The sequence below is a fragment of the Chrysoperla carnea genome, chromosome 1 (assembly GCF_905475395.1).
Source record: "Chrysoperla carnea chromosome 1, inChrCarn1.1, whole genome shotgun sequence".
Taxonomy (NCBI): domain Eukaryota; kingdom Metazoa; phylum Arthropoda; class Insecta; order Neuroptera; family Chrysopidae; genus Chrysoperla; species Chrysoperla carnea.
In genome coordinates, this window is record NC_058337.1 from 723,334 (window position 1) to 743,514 (window position 20,181).

Below are 20,181 nucleotides of genomic sequence, written 5' to 3' on the forward strand. Positions count from 1 at the left end.
CATTAAGATTGTCCGTACTTTAAACTTATAAAAGAATTTTTGTATGAGGTATCATCTAAATATATTTTTTTACAAGGCCATAAAATTCAATTTTCTGGATTTTCTGGCATATATGTTCAACAATTTATATCAAGTATACCAGGATATTCAAATTTCTCGCCTATAGTGGTAAAATAACAAGACATTTAGGGCCAAAAAATAAAAAGAAACAGTCTCCAAAAAATTTGGAGCATTTAATGGGTTTACCTCACGCAAAGCAGTGCAGAAAGAGAGTACTTATCCAACGAAGACTAAACAGTGTTGATTAGGCAATTGTCTGTTTTTTTACGTAAGTAGAGAAAGATAGTCACTCTTACACACAAAGTAATACGAGTATCTTTCTTAAATATACAACTGACGTATACTTGATACAATACAATATTCTAGCTTAATTTGCGCCCCCACGGATAATTACGAGAAAAATGCTTTAAACAAAATTTCTTTATTTGTTTATAAGGAATATTTTTTACATTTAAACTTTTGGGCTATCTCAGCTTGATATCTCTTTCGCTTTTTAAGTTATCATACTTACGGACAGACAACCGGAAATGGGTTAGGTGATTTTATGAATACCTATATCGAAATTTTTTTGTAGTATCAATATTTGTAAGCTCTAGTTAGTAACTTGGGACTAAACTTAGTATACCTTGATATATATTACATATATATAGAGTATAAAAATAATTTAGTTATCATACATACAAATTGTTTAATTGAGATTTATAATTGTATCACTCTTAATAGGAAACTTCTTGTAATATAGTATTATGACGTAGATACATCTGTTCAAAGCACACCGTCTGTACAATATAGATACAGTTTACGGTTTACAGTTTACAGTTTACAGTTTACAGTTTACAGTGTACAGTGCAGGTACTGTGTCATCATTAAAATATTGACCTATGTAAACTAAAGCTAAATATCTTAGTAGTACAAAGTGGTCTGCGAAAACTGTCCAAACTTTTTGTCTCGTAGTCCATTCGCCAATTTTTCTTGATTTAAATAATTACCCCTTTCTACGCATGTTCAGATTGAGATTGTTTTCGATATATTTTTTGCATCTAAATTGCATTATTTAAAAAAATATATATCCGAAACTGCTAGAACTGTTTGAGCATATTGTCAGTATCTTAATAAAGAAAATTGTAGAGCGGTAAGCAATAATTTTAGTTCCTGTAGTAACTTCACCTTTTTTATGCTGAATAAAACATAAAAACAAGGTACGAGTAACTTTCTTTTCATTATTTTAACTCCATTAATTTTCGTGCAAATGACTTGAAACTTTTTAATTTTCAAGATCAAATTTTCAAGTTTATTTTCCACATCAAATTTATTCAGTTATTTGATGTTAAATACCTACTCCGAATTTAAACCGCCAATAACTCGACAAGTATTGACCTTTCGAAATATACTTAAATGATACTTTTTTTGCTTAGATTTCATCACTCTATTGATTTCATTTTCAACAGGAATTTTCCGCTCCCTAAAAGGGGTTGTTACCAAACCCCTGGGCTAAAGCAATACTCGGCACCATATTACTTTTGGTCTAGAGGTTGATCAAAGCTTAAACCCAATTTTTCATCCAAATCGGTGACATTTTTTAAACACCATGAAGTTAGTCGATAAACGAAATGTCACTCACAATAGACAAGGATAGATAGATACAAAATTAGGTGTCATCTATGAACACAGTAGATAGATTTACTTGATATAAATTATTATATTTGTGATTATCGAAGAATTATAACTTCTTACGTGCGAAGTTTACCACAACAGCTGTTGTCAGCCACTCTTATATCAGCCATAACAGTGAGATACTTGGTAAGTAAGATAAGAATGAGAGAGTGAATGTTAAACTTCTGTTAACGTTTTTAATGGACCACCCAGTTATCAAACGAATTATCTTAGTCATAGCCATCCATTGCTTTGACTTACTTTACTTAGGGAACATCCATAAATTACGTAACACATTTTAAGGGGGGGGGGGGGGGGTATTTCAATTTGTTATGCATTGTTACGTTAAGGGGGGGTGTCAATCTGACATATGTTACGTAACAAAAATTTAATTATATTGCTTGGATTAAAAAATGAAAAAAAAATTTCTAATCATACTTTTATAATTATATTTAATTATTGAGATATAATTCAAATATTCGCGCCATGTACAGAAGCGCCGCTATTGGCATGATACCGCACTGCTGCTATATATACGCGCGAAGTCATTTGTTTTTCCTTGCTATAGAGATACGCAAAAATGTTCATCAACAACTGGACTTAATAATTCAACATTTGACTTTAATTTGCTTTATAAAAAATTACACCAAATATCGGGATTCTTTATCAAGATTTATTCAGAGCTTATAAAAAAGTTCATCCTACAATTTCTTCGCAGCAAGCACAACTTGAAACAAATAAAATTTGGAATGACTTTAAAAAAATTAAAAATAAAGATGAAATGAAAAAAAATGTAGAAAATTTAATAACAAAATTTTTATCAAGTGCTACAAAAAGAAAAGCAAATACTATTTTAGACTATATACCTAAAAAGGTACGTAAAAAATTATTTCTCTACTTTATTTACATGTACATATTATACGTTATTGTGATGATATTTATTTTAATGAGACATTATTCGCATAATCAACAATTAACTCTGTATTCTTGAAATGAACGTTAATTTTTAATATTACTTCTTTAATTAATAAACTAAATATGTAGCAATTGTTTTGTGCAATAAATTTAAATTTAAATAATTCAAGAACTTTTTCTGTTGAGACAAAATGATTATGTTACGTAACAAATCCTTTAGGGGTAGGGGGGGTCTGGTAATTTGTTACGATCTGTTACATACCAGGAGGCGGGAGTCTAAAAAATCTTCAAAATGTGTTACGTAATTTATGGATGTTCCCTTACGTAGTTTTGAGAATTACTAGACTATATGAGAATTGAATTGTTTTGAATGTAATAATAATGGTGGAAGCGATGATAAAACTATGTATATCATATCAGATCATATCATCATAGTGCATAAGTTTTAAGTCCAATTTAATTGAATATTTTGTTTTTGTTATAAATTGGCCGAAATTCCTGATAATAATAGTTCAATTATTCTATTGGATAAAATTAATATACTTAAGGTAGTTCAAACGTAAAAGCTTCGTAATATTTGGAAATATGTTCCTTATCGCACGTTATAACTTGTTAGCTGCTGTTGGGAAGTAAAACTAAAAAATGTGCAACAATTTCCAACTATCCCAAAATCCGATGATGTGTTACCAAAGTTAATTTTTGGCTTAACCAATTTCAGAGGACTTCATTTCCCACGCTATGGAAAATTAGATCGTAAACACATCTGTGAAGTGGCCTTAAAATGCCTTAAAACTTCAAAAACGAATCAATAAAGTATTTTAAACAAGCGTGGTTATATTGAGTCTACAAATCACATAGTTTTTTTTCTTTCGCAGGCACTTTCCATTAAAATTAAAAAAACATAACGCCCTCTAACATCAGATTAATAATTGTATTTTAATTAAATAAATTAATTTTTATAAAATAAAATTTTTAATATAATGCTTGTTCACGTAATTTTAAAAAAAAAAAGTATGTGTTCTGTTTCTATTTGTACCAATTCGATGTTGTGTAACGGTGTATAACGGCGCTTTAGACGGTGTTTTAACGGTGTTAATAGTTATTCATTTTCTGTTAGAAAGTTATTATTTTTATTCCGAAAATCAAAATTTAAAAAAAAAGCAAGTGAAAACAAACAATTGACTGAGTAAATTGTTGAAACACCATGCATAGTCAGTGTTGATTTATTTATCACATTACACATTCATACATGTGACACATACAAATCTGATAATCAACTATAGTACATATTATAAAATTTCCGCCTAATTGGCGCCCTCACGGGTAAACAGTGATGTTTACGAAAAAATGTTTCAAACAAAAGTTGTTTAATCATTGATAAGGAATATTTTTTACATTTAAACTTTTGTTCTATCTCTAACGGTTTACAAGATGGGTCCTACGGACCCAAGACCCAATTGACCTATGATGCTCATTTACGAACTTGACCTCTCTTTTTACGCCCTGAGTACGCTGTAAAAATTTCAGCTCGATATCTTTTTTCGTTTTTGAATTATCGTGACCACAGACCAACGGACGGACGGACAGACGGACGGAGCATCATTATTTTTAAGCGTTACAAACTTGGGACTAAACTTAATATATTATGTATATTTTATATATACATGGTAAAATGAACTTGAATGAGGACTGAATTAATAATTTACTTAATAACCATAAAGTTATGAATCTGACATCTAATGGTTGTCACTCGTATAATTTGATATTTTTTCTGGTGAGGTTCTCATTTCAGCCAGTCAGTCAATTAGATAGATGTATATATGTTTGTAATTCATACTTAGGTATATACATACACCTGGAGCAGCATCTTCATAGTCAGTCGTCATAGATAGATATTATAATATCTTGGTGTGTAAACTCTAAACTAATAAAATAACTTAATTATTGAGGCAATTTTCATTTAATTTAATGATGGAACAGCGTCACACGTCTGCTTCTTATTCTGTTCTTACAACTTTACAGTTAGTAAGTGTAGGTACAGTTGTTGTTGTAATAACACCTTCTACAGCTACACAGCTGTAACTGGAGGAGGGCTCTACACACAGCTTCATCATAGAGAGCTTTAACTTTAATATTATTTTATAAAGCACTGGCTACGGCTGGCCTACAACAACATATTTCTTTCAATACATACATAAAATGTAAAGCTATCATCATCATATATTATTTAGTAATGTACAGTTAAACCTCTTTATTATATACAGGGAGTTTCAAAATTGGACGTCACAGTCTTAGTTGCGTGTACTGTAACTTAATATTTTTGCAAAAAAATGTTCAAAGAGGTAGTTTTCATCGACATAAAGTTGTAGAAAAAATTCACTCATACTTCCTTAATAGAGGACCATTAACCCGTCTCTGTTAAGGTAGTATGAGCACCAAGGCAATTTTAAACTAAGGGTTGATGATAAATTTTGTTATAACTTCATGATTGTAAACGGAAAATATGAATAAATTTTTCGATATTTGCCTTGGTTTTCAAAATATCGAAAGGTAAATAATAAAAATAAATTTTCAATTTTCGATATTTTCAAGATTACCTCAGATATCGAAAAACTGTATTCTTACTTTTCGTATTTTGTCAAGTTATAACATAATTCATCAACAAAATAGAAAAAATAAATTTTTTACACTACACATTAAATTAATTTTTATTGTGACTTCGGGATTCGAACCCGCTACCCAAGGCATTCCGCGAAACTTGACCTTATTACGCCTTAACCAACTGAGCTACTAGGGTTGACTACTAATTAATAATTATATTTTTTCTCTTTCTAAGATATCGTGTTCTCTTGACTTTAATAACATAGAAATTTGATTCTTACAATCGTTTTAAAATAAATAGAATACAACATGTAACATGTACCTGATCGTTTATGACCATTTTATAGAGGTTAAACTGTAGTTTTGTCACTAATAGTTCCAAGTAGACTAGGTGGTAAATAAGTAATAGTCATTGCTTTGCCATACTATGTATATAATAGACCGGTATTTAGCCACAAAAAGATGGTCAGGACTCACTAATATGCATTGATAAAATTTCTTTAAACAACAAATCTAGCCAACGTTACCTTCAAGATTGTATAACCATAACGCGTTAGTTTTTTTTCTAGGATCAATATTAGATCTTGATTAAATAAGTGCTTTACAATACTCTACTATAGTTGTTTCTGTTACAACCACAAAATTTTTTCCGGTAAAAAACAAATGCATATAAAAATGCTTGTTGTTTTTTTTCCTGGAACCTGGAACTTGTTATAAGTTTATCTCGAGTTAGAGACAGTCCATTAACTTCAAACTTTGATGATAATTGTATTATAATATCCTTCTTCTTTTTTTTTTGTAACAAATAGGAAGAAAAAAAAATGGTTGTACTCCGAGAGTACCGGCAGAAGTAAAAACTTGAATATTAACGTTGTGCATTTTTGATATTTTGGAATGGCCAGGGAATAATTTTGCACTAATTGCTTTAATTATCAGTATAAAAGTACTATCATTTATATGGTAGAATACAGTATTTATTTATTGCGCTATCCTACACAAACATGACAATTTCATGAGCGAACATTTTTTACCCATTACAAAAAAAAAGTGTATAACGCCGCTAAAAAAGCCTTCACTTAAAAAAAAAAAAAAAACAAAAAAATTATATTTTTGATAAAAAGGCAACCGCACACAGTGTTCCCAAGCGGTCACCTTTCCAAGTACTGACTGTACCCAATGTTGCTTAACTTCACTGATCGGACGAGACCCGGTGTACTGACTGTGACATAGTCTTACGCTTTTTCGATCAGGTCACGTGTCCTGACGCGAGTTTAACAATTTTTACCCATAACAAAAAAAGTGTACAACGCCGCTAAAGAAGTTTTCACTTCAAAAATTACATAGAAGCGTGGAACTCGAACCCTTTGTCGTCTAGATATATGCTCTAAGACGTAACCAATATGATTAAGTAATATGATTACCATCTGGATCAGAATGCCAACCAATTCTTAGGACTAATTCCTGGTCTATGTGAATTTATTTGTGTTGTTTAAGATAAGATAACACTTGTAATACATAAAAGAAGAAGTATATATTGCCGTCATGATGTCAGTCATCAGTGTTCAGTCCTCAGTCAGTCACTCAGTCATTCAGTTCTAAGTCGTCACATTTCTAATTCTATGCTAGAATTCTATATAACGTTCTTCGTACTAACATCATTTTTTTTCTAGCGTACATCAGCTTATTATTTTGTTTGCTATAAATAAAAACATGATATACCTACTTTTTATTTTACATTATTGCTGCCTCTTATGATTCCTTTTTTTGGGGACGAGGAGAGGGCTTTACAAGTCGCAGGTAAATGTCCTTAATTTTATCATCAATACAATTCTAAACACCAAAACTTATTAGAAGCCTGGAATGGAGTATGTTCGACTCAAAATACATAGAAATTAATCCCTCCGGTTTATTAGGAAAAAAAAAGTAGTTTTTAAGTAAAAATACTTTGGGAAAAACCGAAAAAGTGCGCTTTTTGCAAGGACGAAAAAATAATTTTAATAACAAAAACAAACAATTGGAGGTTTTAACGCTAACAAAACAGAAAGGATGAGACTGGCTGAAGTCTAATTCGATAGAAACTTTACGAGGAAAGACGGTTTTTATCGCTAAACAATCGCGTTAAATGCCACTTATTTTCTCGGCTTGTAAAGACTCACAGGATATTCCTTCGAAGCTCAAATTGAAGTTTTTAATGGTAAATAATCTTCTTAACTTTCGTCGCAAAATAAAATAAAATTTTCGCACAATTTGCGAAATTACAAAAATATTGTACTTTGGAAAAATCTGGAATTTGCTGTTTATTTGAGTTCCATGATTTTTTGTTCACCCAAAGAAGTTTTCACTTCAAAATCGATTTCTGTTTTTTCTTTAAAACTGAAAAATGGAAATTAGTAATTTGGAATATTAATTTACATACGATCTACTTTTCCAGAAACAATCACTATCTATACCTTATGCCTTTTTTTCGTATTTATTATCCTTTCAAAAATTCTATGAATATATTTTTATTGAAACATCAAATGAAAATTCATCTTTAAAAATCTATCTTGCATGAATATTTTAAACTTACGCTCAGATATTTGTGACGAGATATAAATATTTTTTTTTAAATGTAGCCCCCTTCAAATTTCTGTAATCATTGAGTTGAAATGACATTTAAGGATGTATGAGCATGACAACAATGTTTGATTTAAAGGCTCAAAATTTTTTTACAGGTAGACTTTTGCTCAAAGAATATGTGGTTAAAATTTCAGCTTAGGTATCCGTGCAAATTTTTAAGAAATAAATCATTGAAAATCGATATAAAATACATTGGCTCTTATGGAGGAATCTCAAAAAACGACATATTTTGGAAGTTTTTGATAATTTTCATTTGGAATGAATGAAAACAAATTTAAAAAAACTTTTTAATAGAAAGTAAACATATTAGCAATGAATTAGAAAAGAAAAAAACCAAGTGTCACCGTCCATATAAGGGATGTAAGAGCAGGGTAGATTAAGGGTTGAAATTATTTTTAACTTATTTTCAACTTTGATGATGAATTTTAGTATATCTTTATGAATGTAGAAGAAAAATAAAACTAAAATTTTTCGATATGTGTCTTGATTTTCAAAATATTAAAAGCTGAATAATTCAACAAAATTTTCAATTTTCGATATTTTGAAAATTACGTCAGATATCGAAAAATTGTATTCTAACTTTTCGTCTTATATCGTCAAGTTATAACATAATTTATCATCAAAATTGAAAATATCAATTTTTTAAATTTGTGCCCCCACTACCGTGCACATACATCCTTAAGAGACCATTTTTGATTCAAAATTTGATTTACATATTTTTGTAGGAAAAACAATTTTTTTTCGCAATTACAACAGTCCAAATCGGATATAATGGCTCTATATAAACACATATATGAATATCTCGGCTATAACAACATCGGATATAACAATTTATCGACTATAGCGACCAATATTCAATGGAGTTATAACAAATATAAATATTTTTCTAATTTCCTACCAAATTTTAGACATCAATAAATAATCCAATACCAATTTGTGTACACTTCGTTCGATTCCCAAGAAAATTGTAAAGGAGTTTCTATTATCGTTTTTCTGTCGAACACATTTATCGAAAATCAAGATTCTAATTTGATTCGTCTCTTTGCGGCATCACTAATGTATTTAACCAGACAGTTTGAAATTGAAATGAAGATCAAAGTAAATACTGATTTTGATTCCGTTCATCTTTTTATATTAATTATTATATTTACATCCTAGATTTACTTATCCTTATATCCTTAAGGAATTTATTAAATTGTTAATAATGATTGTTTTGTTAATTATGCAAAATATAAGTTTTATAAATGATTTAGAACTTGTTCAATTTATTTTAACAAATCGAACAAATTGGATTATATTAATTATATTGTGTGTGATTATTATAGCAGACGGAAACTTTGTAGTGGAAAGTTGCTATGACCATACTCCTTAAGGAAATTACACAGTGGAGTTTTTATTTCCAAATTTACGGACAAAAGTCAGAAAACTCATCTTTTTTGTTTTGCATTGAAAGTTGTTTTCTGGTGTAGTTAGATAACCACTCCATCAAAAACAGGTCACTTGAGTTATCTTAACCTCGCCCCCCCCTACCTGTTTTGTAAGCCTCAACCAATCTACTATTACGGATGTATGTTATTATTGTTGTTTCTCTCGATTTACCGTGTCATTCAATTTAGGTTTACCGTATTTGTTAGTACAATTAAGTAAGATTTGTGCTTTATTTATTAGTATTTAATGTTAATTTTTCTATTATTTTAATATTTGTGATTCATATTTGTTGTTAAAAAAGGTAACTTTTTTTCATTAAATTTATCGAACTCGAAGCTTTTTGTTTATGTGCCTCTTTATACCCGCTAAAATTTTTTGTAACAGGGCAAAGTTTAAGTATTTTATTACATATTTATGAAAAAAAAATCTTCCGCGAACTTCTTTTTTTAAGACTAAGATAAGGATAAAGATTAAGATAGTTTAAGTCAAAATTCAAACAAAAGGATCAAGCAGTTTTCCAGTGAAAATTTGTAACTTATAATTCCAAAAACACTTTGCGTGGAAACAAAAGCAAAAATAGATAAAAACTTGGTTTCGAAGCAAAAAAAATTAAAAAATTTAAGAAGAAAACCAAATAATTGAATTTAATTAACGACCAATATGATAAAGACAAATATGACCAAAAAAAATTTTCTTTCTAAATAGTCTTTTGAATCAATTTTGAGCATAAAAATCTCTTCAATGTGTCCGGAAATTTGGTATAAATACTCCACTGTACAACGTCTGATATTCAACACTGTCAATACATGGTATTTTACCAATTAACTCAATCAATTGTCTATTTTCACTTGTAAAATTTGGTTTAGGATAATTGGTGCGTAAGTAATATTATAAATATGAAAACTTAACAGTGAATGTTGGTCAAATTTTAGGAAATTAATGTATATTTGAAATGTATTGATTTGATATAGGTTATTGATAATCTATTAAAATAATAATTGAACTATGCAGAACTATTATTATTAAGGCCTGAAGACAGACAATACAAAACTTAACAACTAATTATGTATGAATAATTCTAAAATTAGATTTAATTCAATTACAGATGTTAATATCTATACATGCATCTATATACAGAGTGAGTCATTTTAAACTATAATTGCTATTAGGTCCTTTTGTAGTTAACCAATAAAAAAATAACTCCAACAAAACTTGTCGAATTTAAGGAGGGATATCAAGTTCGGATATAAGACCTAATTCTTCGGGTTGCTTTAATAGCCAATGAGGTATTATCGCAAGTCAAAAATAAATTATGAAATTTGAAAAAAGCTAAAATTTATGTAAAAATATACTTAAATATTCTGATTTCGAGTCATAAAAGCACATTTTTCTTTTAAAATATTAAAATTAAAAATCGTAATTTTTAAACTGTATATCACGTGACCTAAAATGGAGGTAAGTCCTGCTGTGATGTCATATCAGTATGAGTCATAGACCATCAGTTAGTTCAGTGTAGACAGCTGGGTATAATATAACCATAGATTATCAGTATTTATATTTATTATAATCAGATGTCTATGAATAAATCTGTCAAACTTATTTGTATTATTTCGTATAGTGATACCCATATTACGTCATCAAATTGGATGCCCTTGTTTTTGACAGTTTAAAAAAGATTTAAAATTTAATTTAAGTTTTTGGCAAGAAAGCGTGTCTTTTTTTTCGAAATAAATTTTTTGTGTTTTTTTATTAGCAAAATCAACATTTTGAAGTACTTTTTCAAAAATAGTAAAATACCCAATTTAGATTATAAATGGTAAGAGTTAAAATAGCAGTTTAAATAATAAAGTTGATCCTCATAATCAAACTTACAACTTTTGTTTAAAACAATTTTTCGAAAAACTTTATTTTCGGAGGAAATGCGACTTAAAAATTTGTCATTATTACATTTCATCGAAAGAAAATATACCGGAGGTTTATTTATAGGTATGTACTGTCAAATATAATTCCATATTGATGCCATGGAAATAACAACTTTTTTATAAAAACGAAAATTTGAAGCATGAAACAACAAAAAATTTTCAAGTCGTACTACTAACATAACCGTCAAATATTACAATTGGTCCTAGACTAGGATGGTGTTTTGAATTGCAATAATATATGAAAATATAACATTTTTGATTATTATTTTGATATGATTCTCGCAAAACAATTATTTACGCGTTGTTTAATTCTACTGAGAATTCTCTTGATTAACATTTTCTAAAACGAAAATATTATATTTTATAAAAGTAGTCCACTGGCGCACGCCCTCCACAAACTAACTAATTCCTTCACTGTTGATTTGATTTGATTTATATATTCTTTACATCCTGGCGGGCGTAAAAGTTTATTTAATTTAAGACTAGTGTGCTATGGAATGTAAAAACCGGATAAATTGATAATTTAATAGTGACATGTATTCAAATATTTCAATAAACTTCAATGTCGTCATGAAAATCGGTTTATGGGTATAAAAAAATATTCTAAGCAACTTTTTCTAATATTTTTTTTTTTCGATATCTCCAACCATTTCTGACGCTAAGCAAAATATTGAGAATCGGTTCTATTTGTCAACTTGTAGTAGGTTGAGCTTAGGCTTAGTTCAGATTTCGGTTGAGTATCTTAAAAAATGTGACCCACCTCCCAGCATAACTTATTATTTTCAAAATGTCGGTAAACGGAAACCCTTTGTTAAAGGTCGGGAAAAATTATTTTCCATCTTTTTTCGATTATCTTTCTGTTAGAATAACAAAAAATCCGATTTACTTCACTTTGAAGTTTGAAAACGCAGTCCAATTAAGCCCTGCTACCAAAATTTTGTAATGAACGATATTATCGGCCAGGTCATAAAGATCACATAAGTCAAAGAACGGTGATGTAGCCAACAAAATGTTTTTGGCGTGTGCCTGCGAACTAATAACATACCCACATACACTGATTATAATTTCAATGTCATATTTTAGGCTTGGAGACAATGACCGAAAATTGTTACAATATGACAATCGTTAATACGTCAAATTATGTAACGATTTAAAGAAAAATAATAATTAGAGCACTAGTTATTAGGGCATTATTGAAGAACGCTTTTCGATTTATTTAAAAAAAGACAGGTGTCATAGGACACCCGATAGATTTAAATTTTATATAACTCTCCATCTATGAACAATAATCGGAAGTTACCAAAGATCCGAGTCAATTAATTGTAAAGCTTTAATTATTAGTACAGGGTGTCGTTTTTTTGTTACACTATATTTTGTTACCAAAGAAATAATATATTTAAATGGTTTCAAATTTCATTCTCCATTCAATAAGTTCGACCTTTCGAAACGAATCGTTCTACTGTAATCAATGATTCGAAAAGTTTAATGTCACGGTCTCCAAGTCTATTTTATTTCATTTTATACAATTATGTGGAATTCAAATGAAAACCAACACGAAAAAACATCCCTTGTGACTTGCTGAGGATGAACAGAGCGAACAACTCTTTTAAAAACAACCCTACTACCTAGCACGTGACGTGACAAGGTTCATACCTGTTTGCTTGAGTGATATTAAATTAATTTTTAGAAATGAAATCATTTTAAATTATTGATGAAAACATTTTATGCAAAAGCTTAAGGCTGCTTGGACATCAAAATTAATTGATGATTAAAATGTCGAAAAAATCTTATGAGTTCCCAGATTATTCGAGCAAAAGATTTTATTTATACTAAAAAGTAAAAAAATGAATTTTCTCCCAAATCGATTATCCACTACTAATAAAAGCTTGAGACGCTAATTTTTCATTTGTTCAAAGAAATTTAATATTGTTTAGTTAATTCAAGTTAAATTCTGGTTAAGAATTCTTGACAAAAATTTTTAGAGCGGAAAAACTTTTAAAGAAAATATTTACCATAAAAATATCATTTCTGGTAGATATGAAAATTTATTTAACTTTTTATTCTGGTGTCAATTTATTTTTTAAGCTTTATTGCTAATAAATACCTATATAAAATTAAAGCTTTAACAGAATGGAAAAGTCAGAAAACGCAAGATAATACAGATTAGCTCATTTGAAGGAGGAAGTCTAATACAGGATTTATTGTTATCGTTTAATTTTTAATTTTTCTCTTTAGGCCAAAATTTTTAAGTATCATTTTTTAAGGAAAACATTTTTTCATGCTAATGTTATTTATTTTTCAATCCAAACTAGGAATTTGTAAAAAATATTACTATTTTGAGAATTAACTGGTTGAAAATTTTGTTGATGGAAAATTTTCAACCAAAAAATATCTGAAAACGAAAAGAGATATCAAGCTGAAATTTTTGGACCCATCTTGGAAACCGTTAGAGATAAAACAAAAGATAGAACAAATGTTTCTTATAAGAAAGTAAACAACTTTTGTTTGAAACATTTTTTTGTGAACATTACTGTTTATTTCACTAAAAACTAAACAACTTTTATTGTAAAGATTTTTTTTGGAAACTGTATCAAACAAAATTTTGTTAATTTTCAACCAAAATTATAAAAAAAAGCAATTTAAAAAATTTCAGGTAGCTAAAACTTGTAGTCTTGTAAAAAATTCTCGAACGAAAAAAATTTCAAGAAAATAGTTTTGGTTTTGATTTTTGAACTTTCCGAAAACCAAATAATAGGCCATAATTGTTTTATTAAACTCTATTTATAAAAAATAATGAAAGCACTGAGGTTCAACACTTTCTATACAGGGTATTTCAACAATTATTTAATTATTTAACTTTTTGATATAAAATCAAGACAAACTTCACAAAAAACTTTCCGATTCATTCCTATTGAAACATATTCGAAAAGATCTTATTTGTATCAGAACGAATTTGATTTGATTCTAAAAAAAAATTATTTAAATTCATTCCTTTCAAAACTTATTTTAGTATCAGAAAATTAACAAAAGTTTTTTTTCAAGTTTCACGAAAAATATACAATTACTTCTGATCTTCGATTTAAATTGGTATTAAATTCGTAAAACTTTGTCCTATCAGAAAAAATGACGCATTAATTAAAGACGAAAGAAAATGAAAAATGAAGCGAAAACTTAAAGTAAATTATTTAAAAACATTTTTGATGGAAAAAAAAATTACGCTTACTTATTTCTCAAGTCTTTGATTCAGTGAAGCTTCAAGACCACTTTTCACAGGACGGATTCTGATAGAACTTGGAAAAATTACACATAAATTAGAAGTAAAATTTTTCGATATATACCATAGTTTTAGAAATATTGATTCCTGAAGATTTAGAGATAATAACTTGAAGAAGAAATAACACACAAATGCAAATGCAATTTTTTGATTCATTCTTGAAATTAAGCACCTGAAGCTTTTGCAAATAGTCGGGTATGAGTAACTCATAGATAAAATTATTTTCTACTTTTTAGTACATAAAAGCTTGTCCCTTAAAAAGTATTTTTTATTAAAATTTTTAATTTAGGACTAAAGAAAACGTATATATATCAAATATGGTGGAAGCGATGGAAAAATCAGGACGTCACCACCTAACCATGCATTGTTATCCAAACTAAATGCGTATGCAAAATTTCAGCTCAATCGGAAACCGGATTAAATTTGACTTGCCAAGATTTGATTACAGACAACCCGGGACAGGTGAACCTAAAATAAAAGCTTGTAAAACAATTCAATTTAGGATTTATAAGATTTAAAACGCAAACTTTAACAGCTTAAATCTAAAAATTTAGCAAGTATTAAAAAATTTATCTACTTAGAAAAGGGCATTAAAGAGAATGCATATATACACGATTTAAAAATGATTCAAAGAAAATGTGACTTTTTGGAAATGTCCTTAAGTCTACAAATTTATTACCGACAACAAGAATTCTACCTTTAAATTTGAGAGAGCGATAAAAGTTTAAAAGAGCTTAAAAGAAGTCAGTTAAAGTTTTCGAATAATTTAAAACAAATTTTATTGCGATGATTATTTCAGAAGATACAGGATTTTAAATCCAGTTGTGTGAATTTTGATTGAAAAGCCAAACTCGTACGAGGATTAGTGATAAAAATTTTCGAACACTAGATTCCAAAACTAGAAGCTTTCAAATGAACTATTATAATTTCAAATTCGATGATTTTTCGCCGAAATACAGCTGTTTGAAACTTAGATAAAATTTTTGTTTAAATACAATAAAATTATTTTTTCTATTAAATACACTTAAATAAAAGAAAATTTCTTACCTTGATTAAACTGCCAACAAAAAAAAATGAAAATTTACTCAGCAAAACGAAAAACCAAATTCGATGCACAAACTTTGAAACTGTTCTTGCCTCACAAATCAAATTCTTTGCGTATGAGAATGAGAAAATAAATGATTCTTGCAACAGGTGGCCTTCGATAAAACTGTTATAAGTATTCAACACGTAAAATCAAATCAACAATGCGTCGCGACGCTAATATTCCGCGGTTATTTTACAACAATACAAACCAATTTGATCAAATTATCAAAACGCGTCAAAGTTCGAAAAATTCGAAATTTTTTTTAGATAAAAAAAAAAATTATTTGTAAAATGAAACTATTTTTGAAGCACTCAGTTTTTGTGTTTTTTTTTTTGAGGAAACTCGAAAAAGAGAAATTTGATAAGTTTGTTTGAAGTAAAGAATAATAAGTAGATATTCGGAAAAGTTTTCGATTTGAAATTTAAACGTTAGATAACAACAGGTTCTTCTCAATGAATGTGTTAAGTTTGTATATGAATATATGAGCACCGTTTGGCATGAATTGTGTCGTCCCGACGCTTATATACCAGCGCAGGCCGTACCCCGCTAATATAGTAAGTATACAAAACTGTACGTTATGTAGTGTAACCACCCCCGCACTCCCCCCCGGATCCAATCTATCATGATCACGATATATACAGTGTGTCCACCACTATACCTTAAATAGACAGTGGTGCAAATCATCGACTTCTCAGATAATAAATATTAATCTTATACATTAATTATAACTCTAGTAAGTTTTTTTCTGTCCTTCTGTCCTACCCTTATCTTTCTTATTTCTTTATCAAATTCCATGATTCACCGCTCATTTTCTAGCTTAATATGTCTAAGTTTGACGAAAAATATACTCACAGTCAAAAAATGCTTAGGAAAAAACACGCTAGACAAATAATTTGAACGAAAAAATATCATAAATTTAAATAATAAATTTATTAGGCAAACATGTTAGTTTTTAAAACATGTTCTCCTAAAAATATCATAAATTTAAATAATAAATTTATTAGGCAAACATGTTAGTTTTTACAGATGTTCTAATTACTTCTCTCTAATACTCTGGACATAGAATTTTATTTTTAAAACACGTTCTCCTAATATTAATTTAACAACTTTTGAGTTTTTTCACCGAAATTTGTTGTTTGTTGTTTTTAACCACGGGTACAGAGTTAGCCACGGGTTACGGTAATTACGGGAGAATAAAATTTTTTTTTTATAACAATAATAATTATTTAATAATTTATTTGTAAGTTAGTCAAAGTCGAGTAATTTGATTTGTTAGTTACAATACGTCTGATTGGCTGCCTATTTTAATTAATAGCTACCTATCCATGCATCGGATCAAAAAATGGAAGAGAACTTTTCGCCTTAGAACTTTATTTTCTACCTGATGCAAACAAAAGCGTGCTGTACTTATGGGGCACCCTGTATATTACATATATACAGGGTGTAAAAGTAATAACTATATACAAATAATTTCGAAAAAATAGTTCAAATAGTTCTAATCAAACCTTAGTTAATTTTTTTTGTTCGTTACTGGACATACTGTACTTTAATCCAAATTCAGTGTATAGTAATTTTAATTTCTCAACTTAAGAAGGGGCTTTCATGTCGATTATGAATTTTTGCCTCAATCGATCGATTGACACGCTGTTCATTTATTTCGCACATATATACGTATACACATTAAGTTTAGTAGTCGTATAGAGAGTAGCTCCCTTAAACTCACTCTAACCCCCCCCCTCCTAAACAGTGCACCACTAAACCCCTTGATTGATCTGTCGTGACGATTATAATCATAAATCGTTGATAAAAAGTTTTTGATTCGTAACAATAATGATATACAAATTTTTCATTTCTCAAGTGGTTCCGTTATATTTTGATTTTTATTTCGTCTTAAGGTTGATCGAAAAGTTAGTTCACTGTAAAATTTTACAGTATCTAAGTTTTGTCTAAAAGAAATTAAAAACACAGTTTTGGAGAAAATGGAAAAACGTTTTTTCCTGAGTTGCACCCACACTGGTAAACAGTGATAATGACGAAAGAATTATTCAAATAAAGTTGTTAATTTTTTTATAAGGAATAACTTTTACATTTAAACTGTTGTTGTATCTTTAACGGCTTACAAGATGGATACTTTTTCGTTTGCTTGAATGGGCAAAAAAATTCTATTTTAAAATTGGCATATCTTGATTAACTTTGAAGCTAAAAAGTTGAAAAAGAAAAACGAAAATGTGGAACTTTTTTTTATTTCATGCATGGTTCTTTTGTAATTTGTAAACATTTAAATTTGTAAACATTTGATTAAAACCCCCATCTACCCCCAAAAAAGGGAGTTAGGTACACCCTTGATTTTTTTTGTACAAAGTGTTTACAACCTAATAAACAATGGTAATAATGGTAATAAAGAATTGTGTTACACAGGTAAAATATATGTATGGTTTTCAATTTACGATTAAATGTATAATAATCGTAATTATTCATAAAATATATCAGAAAAAATGGCCGTGAAACATTTTATATTGACTATTTTTACAAAAATCTGCAATTTATTATTAATGTCAAATTAAATTAATTTTTAAATTATTTCTTTATTTTTTATTAATATATCTTAATAAATTATATTATTCTGAATAGTATTTTACTATGACTTGAGGAGTGGAGCACAAGTCATAGTATTTTACTATGACTTGTGAAGTGGAGCACAAGTCATAGTATTTTACTATGACTTGTGAAGTGGAGCACAAGTCATAGTATTTTACTATGACTTGTGCAGTGGAGCACAAGTCATAGTATTTTACTATGACTTGTGCAGTGGACCAAAAGTCATAGTATTTTACTATGACATGTGGAGTAGAGCACAAGTCATAGTATTTTACTATGACTTGTGGAGTGGAGCACAAGTCATAGTATTTTACTATGACTTGTGGAGTAGAGCACAAGTCATAGTATTTTACTATGACTTGTGCAGTGGAGCACAAGTCATAGTATTTTACTATGACATGTGGAGTAGAGCACAAGTCATAGTATTTTACTATGACTTGTGGAGTGGAGCACAAGTCATAGTATTTTACTATGACTTGTGCAGTGGACCACAAGTCATAGTATTTTACTATGACTTGTGCAGTGGAGCACAAGTCATAGTATTTTACTATGACTTGTGCAGTGGAGCACAAGTCATAGTATTTTACTATGACTTGTGCAGTGGAGCACAAGTCATAGTATTTTACTATGACTTGTGCAGTGGACCACAAGTCATAGTATTTTACTATGACTTGTGCAGTGGAGCACAAGTCATAGTATTTTACTATGACTTGTGCAGTGGACCACAAGTCATAGTATTTTACTATGACATGTGGAGTAGAGCACAAGTCATAGTATTTTACTATGACTTGTTGAGTGGAGCACAAGTCATAGTATTTTACTATGACTTGTTGAGTGGAGCACAAGTCATAGTATTTTACTATGACTTGTGCAGTGGAGCACAAGTCATAGTATTTTACTATGACTTGTGCAGTGGACCACAAGTCATAGTATTTTACTATGACATGTGGAGTAGAGCACAAGTCATAGTATTTTACTATGACTTGTGGAGTGGAGCACAAGTCATAGTATTTTACTATGACTTGTGCAGTGGAGCACAAGTCATAGTATTTTACTATGACTTGTGGAGTGGAGCACAAGTCATAGTATTTTACTATGACTTGTGCAGTGGAGCACAAGTCATAGTATTTTACTATGACTTGTGGAGTGGAGCACAAGTCATAGTATTTTACTATGACTTGTGCAGTGGAGCACAAGTCATAGTATTTTATTATGACTTGTGGAGTGGAGCACAAGTCATAGTATTTTACTATGACTTGTGCAGTGGAGCACAAGTCATAGTATTTTACTATGACTTGTGGAGTGGAGCACAAGTCATAGTATTTTACTATGACTTGTGCAGTGGAGCACAAGTCATAGTATTTTATTATGACTTGTGGAGTGGAGCACAAGTCATAGTATTTTACTATGACTTGTGCAGTGGAGCACAAGTCATAGTATTTTATTATGACTTGTGGAGTGGACCACAAGTCATAGTATTTTACTATGACATGTGGAGTAGAGCACAAGTCATAGTATTTTACTATGACTTGTGGAGTGGAGCACAAGTCATAGTATTTTACTATGACTTGTGCAGTGGAGCACAAGTCATAGTATTTTACTATGACTTGTGGAGTGGAGCACAAGTCATAGTATTTTACTATGACTTGTGCAGTGGAGCACAAGTCATAGTATTTTACTATGACTTGTGGAGTGGAGCACAAGTCATAGTATTTTACTATGACTTGTGGAGTGGAGCACAAGTCATAGTATTTTACTATGACTTGTGCAGTGGAGCACAAGTCATAGTATTTTATTATGACTTGTGGAGTGAAGCACAAGTCATAGTATTTTACTATGACTTGTGCAGTGGAGCACAAGTCATAGTATTTTATTATGACTTGTGGAGTGGAGCACAAGTCATAGTATTTTACTATGCCTTGCGCAGTGGAGCACAAGTCATAGTATTTTACTATGACTTGTGCAGTGGAGCACAAGTCATAGTATTTTACTATGACTTGTGGAGTGGAGCACAAGTCATAGTA

At 29.6% G+C, this 20,181-nt stretch overlaps 1 protein-coding gene across 1 annotated transcript in view; it reads right to left on the bottom strand.

Moving 5' to 3' along the window:
* LOC123290519 overlaps positions 1-15,932 on the bottom strand; it is a 142,267-nt gene extending 126,335 nt beyond the window's left edge. Inside the window, exon 1 of the mRNA XM_044870741.1 lies at positions 15,520-15,932. The gene's annotated coding sequence lies outside the window, so the exon portion shown is untranslated. The remainder of the gene's footprint in view (positions 1-15,519) is intronic.
* Positions 15,933-20,181: the final 4,249 nt, after the last annotated feature.